Here is a 5112-nt window from a genome sequence, read left to right as displayed (position 1 = left end):
TTGGGCTTCAGGTTTCACAGTGTGTTTAAATTGTCCAATACATGATTCATAACAGGCCAAATACAAAATAAATGTTACAAATATCGCCTAGATATCTGTAAATATTAAAATCAGCTGACTAAGAGTTTGTCAAAGTAGCCTTAATGATGCCAAAATGCTAAGCATGCATGTAGACTATTTGAGTTTTTTAAAGCTGAACTGTGCTTTAATTGTTCAATACATGATTTCATAACAGGCCACATAGAAAATAAATGTTAAATATAGCCTAGATATCTGTAAATATTAAAATCAGGTCTATGATTAACAGTTCTATGTAATATGTCATGTTTGCTATTAGATACGGGGTTTAAGGTGAAAAGTAAGGCATTTGTAGGTGAAACTGAGCGGGGGGGTATTCATTGTGCCCACCCCAAATTTCTATTTGCCCCCCCCCAATCTGAGCAGCCTAGATCCGGCCTGGGTTATATTGTATTTGTCCCTCAAGGGCTACCATATATTGTGTCCAGTCCAGAGTACCTCTGTATCTTGATTTGGTGCTTCTGGGGCTTTATCCTTGACTTTTTCCTCATACCGTGTTTTATTATTTCAGATTTAAATGTCGATACCTTAACTGGTTGAGCTATTTAAGGTGCTTCACTATTTGACATTTTAATTGAGATAGAGGCTTGTGATCGCCCATGAACAGCTCTTAGTGAAATATTAATAGCTAGCAGAGCTCTGTCTTGCTGTGTTGTTCAATGCTGGTTCCTGGTCACAGAGGGAGGTATTGATTCTCACCAGCAGCTTGTTTCATTACCTTCACGTCCTCCTAAATCCTCTGCCACAGGTGGTCTTTTTCTCACAGATTTCATTATGTGGCAGTATTCAAACTGATATCTAACTTGATATATTCCTCAACAACTAAGTCCAAATGTACTGTACAGTAGCTCAAATTACTGTATTTTCCAAGTCAGTACTCTAATTCACCTATATTAATATTGCACATTCTAGCAGTCTACCGATTGGTAAAGTACCCTTCTCTCTATCTCTCCAATAAACCTATCTCTTTCTTCTTCATTCAAACCAAATCATTGTATACATTGCGACATTGGTTTGTTTACTGAAGATTTGACCCCGAAAAGAACTACCGGTAACCCAGAATCCACACAATCTTGGGGAATGCCAAGTCTGATATAATTGAAGCAATGCAATGCAACTTGTTGACTCCCCAGAGGGGATGAGGCGAGAGTGCAGTTTCAGGCCAGAGCTCAAATGACAAGAGAGGAAAGCCAATCAGCCTGTGACATTCACCTCTTTAGAACTGTTCAACTGAAAGGGCCTTTCCAGCAGAGCTTCTTTAAATGGGCTTTAGATTTCACTACATCCATTTTCTCCAAAGATTACTGCTGCATGAGATATCCCACAAGTTATTCCTCAGATGGAAACTCTCTCTCTGATATGCACCCGTTCTTGTCCTGGCCTGCATCAGACCTGAATTTGAACCAAGCTGCAAGCTGCCATGGATCCTCATACATAATGCAAAACCATTGTTTGTCAGTCAGAGCAAATACCTAGATTTGTCACACCTGAAATGAATGTCCTGGCATAACATAGCACAGTGGTTTCCAGTGGTGGCTCGTCACATGAAATAAAGGCAAAGACTTGTTCGCTGCAGTGGTGGACTGAGACTTCCTTTCCCAATCCCATCTCCCCAAGGAACCTAAGTATGGTCTGTTTGTGTTTGGCTTCTTCCCGGGGTTCCACAGCATAACCAGTCCTGACATCCAGATCGTGATGTGCATCCCAAAGAATTCACCATGCCCTGGAGCTGGAGGGGAAATAAGCAACAGAGAGAAGCTTGATTAATGAAAGCGAACTTCAGAAATGGCTTTTCACAGAGAAAAAAGTTAAAATTAAACCACATGGAGACATTTCATATCCAGCGAATCAAAGGATGCTGAGCTTGAAAAACAAACAAAAAATTTTTTCTAGAAGAACAACTTCATTTGACTGCAAAGGAGAGTATGGGATCTGATTTTAGAGTGCACTCTTTAATATGTGTATTGCTCTGAGCATGACCATACCATGCATATCAATAAGGAAATACATTAACAAGAAGGTTATGTGTTTTAGTTTCTCGTTAAGGGACAAGATCAAGATCAAAGATCAGGTTTCAACCACAGTGTACACTGTGATTAGGTGGAACAAAAGACCACAACATTCATACGGAGCCAGCACTCTGTGTTCCTTTTGACCACTTTTGGGGCAGTTGAAGTTTTTTTTTATGAAGTGGTTTTTCTGCTTTGGCAATGATGGCCAGGAATGTAGAACCACAAGTGGAGTTCAGGTTAAATTTTGTTTTCTGAAATGGGATCTTCTGGCATCCATTCTGGGTAAAACTTTGTGACTTTAATGAACTAATTTCTTTATTTGTCTTAACTCATTAATCTCATAGATGTATTCAATTATTTGCATCATATTGGAATTGCTTTTAATCCTCTATCAAAAATGGCATACTGACAAAATGAAATGCCAATCCAGTCTATCCACATAGAGGAGCAGAGAGCAGCAGTGGTGTATGCAGTCTGCAGGTGAGCAGAGTTAGCCTAGATCACGCCTACCTAGATCTCCTTTCAGGGAGATACTATTCTGGAACACCATCATTCACTAAAGTTTTCATCAGACTCCAAAAAGGGCCTGCCAATCAGCGATGAGAGAGGGTGAAGCCATAGGTTTGAAATCGATAGTGGTTAGTAGCAAATGGTTAGCCTGACGAGCCAGACCCACATTAAAATGTAGGGTCTGGGCACTCACCGTTCGTAGCGCTCAGTCCGAGGGGCGGGATAATTTGTTGTCTTTCAAATTCCCTCTGCACGCAATAGGACAGCACTATGAGTCCTATGCGTTTTCCCACCAGTGGAGCTAGTTGGCTAGTTCAAACTTTTGCCAACTTAAAAAAAGCTTAACTCATGTCACACTGTTAGCCAACAGCAACATCCATCTTCTTTGTTTTCAAGTAGCAGGGGATTCAAGCCAAACCGTTGCAACTCTGCCATCAATCATTATGTTAAGCCCACCTAACGACTCTATACACGATTTGATTGGCCTGATAGAAGTTTAATTTTTCGAGCTCACAAGCCAACGAAGAGTTGCTACACTAGCCCTGGCAGCAAATTTAATTTGCTGCCGCTAGGGTGCGTCTAGATTTCTAGGCTAGTAAATGGTAGTACCAATGCCTGCAAACATCAAAAATTGCATTTGGAAGAATGTGTACATTTATTTAAAGCAAAGGTAGGCCTACATACATTGTTTCCTGACTCCTGATTATTGTCAGTTTGTAAAGTTTAGGCAAAGTAGGAAGTAACTTTAGGAATCCCTGATCAATGTGATTAGTCGGCTGGACCAATGATTTCAAAGTTTTACACAAAGTCTACGCCTGTCACCATTCTAGTGTTGGAGAGGCCGGAGGTCGAGTGGCGCAGGCAACAACAGCCGTGGGAATATCCATGACCAATCCCACGATCACGAGTGCTATATTGCTTTTATACAACAATTCTACCACAAATTAAATAATCTGAAAACACCCCATTATTGTTTAAAAATGTTAATTTCGACATCGTTCTTACGCATCAAAAAATAGTTCCCTTTTCAGTAGACAGCGTCTTGGTTGCTAGGTAACCAACATTCCAGACCCCTCGTTACGGGTCTTGGTGGTTTACATGTCTTCTTGAACGAAATGTGGAAATCACATTCATATCTAGGTTTGCTGCAAGCATGTTACAAGGACACTGGGCCATGTCATGTAAGGGACATAGTACTGCAAAAAAACGGAAACATAATCTACATTGCAGAACCACTCAACTTTATTAATGTATAGTGAATAAATGTTACACTACTGTGCACAGCCTGACGTGACGATGCTAGCACGTTAGCAGCGGTTAGCTAATTATGCTAACGTTAGTTATCTACAAGTCTCCTCCAAGTGACAATCATATTATACACAATGCTGGCAATGCTGAGAACAATTAGCATCCTCGTTTATCTTACTTACATTGAGTTGATTGTGTGGCTTAATCCACAGATGTGGTGAAGTACTGTTTCGTTATGGTTTTGCTAAGGAGTAACCCATTGCTTGAAATAGTGGAGAGCTGGGTGTCAAATCTTCACATTGTGTCGCGGAGTGATTTATTATTAGCTGTGCTGAGTCTGAGTTGAAATGTCCAGGGATATTCCAACTCCTGGAACGTCTCTCGGCCAATCAGAAACAAATAAATAGTTCCATAGAACCCAATTGTTGTATTGAACTCACCTCAGATGATCCTCCTTATACAAAATACTGTAGTTTCAGTCATGCTCATTTCCAATGTACATTATTGTACTATCCAGTATTCACACAGTTATGTTATTTTAATTCTTGAAATTGTATTGTGATGCATGATTCTGGCATTTGAGTCAGTGGATCTGAGTGTCACTGAACTCAGGAACGACATGATCAATTTGTACCTGCTGTGCTCAAACAGCGGCAGACAGGTAAGTTACAGCACATATCAAATAGGCTTGGGTAGAACTACAAATACAACAGAACATACCTCACACATTCTTTCACATTTTTAAAAAGAAGTGAAAGAAAAGAGAGAGATACAGTACATGAATACACACATACAAGACAGGAAGAAAGAGAGACGAGGAAAGAAAGTGGTACACAACATGAAGTGCCTTTGTTGGGTTGGGAGGAAGGGAGTGGCCATTGATGGTTTTTTTTGTGAGTCCATGAATAGAAATGACTCTGGATCAGTAGGTCAAATTATTTTGTGTGATTATGTGAGCTTTAAAGAATTTCGACTGTAGCATTATTCTGCCGCTGACCTCACCATAACAATCTTGACAGAAATTTCTAGAACATTTCTCACAGTTTGGCTCTCTATCAGAGAAACTGGAAAAATAGACCATTTATGCTTGGTGAGACATAATACACTGGCTTTTTAAAGGCCCACTCTGTAACTCTAGTAATTTCTTCGCCGATTTCTCACTTTTGCTGTCATTTTTCTCTACAGAGCTCCCCCTACAGCTTTGGGGTGCATATTTAACGGTCTCTTTCCATCTTTTCACTGGCTCTGCCATGATGAACATTCT

At 40.2% G+C, this 5112-nt stretch overlaps 1 long non-coding RNA gene across 1 annotated transcript; it reads right to left on the bottom strand.

Annotated features, from left to right (window-relative positions):
* Nucleotides 1-1075: 1075 nt before the first annotated feature.
* On the bottom strand, nucleotides 1076-4092 carry LOC121705038. Its single transcript, XR_006030706.1, has 2 exons — nucleotides 4031-4092; nucleotides 1076-1807 (listed from the first exon to the last, which is right to left on the bottom strand). It is a non-coding gene; the product is annotated as an uncharacterized LOC121705038 (long non-coding RNA).
* Between the last annotated feature and the right edge of the window lie 1020 nt (nucleotides 4093-5112).

Source organism: Alosa sapidissima, chromosome 3 (genome assembly GCF_018492685.1).
Source record: "Alosa sapidissima isolate fAloSap1 chromosome 3, fAloSap1.pri, whole genome shotgun sequence".
In the NCBI taxonomy this organism is placed as follows: domain Eukaryota; kingdom Metazoa; phylum Chordata; class Actinopteri; order Clupeiformes; family Clupeidae; genus Alosa; species Alosa sapidissima.
The sequence above is the reverse complement of the archived record's forward strand: the minus strand, read 5'-3'. Positions and strand labels throughout refer to the sequence as shown.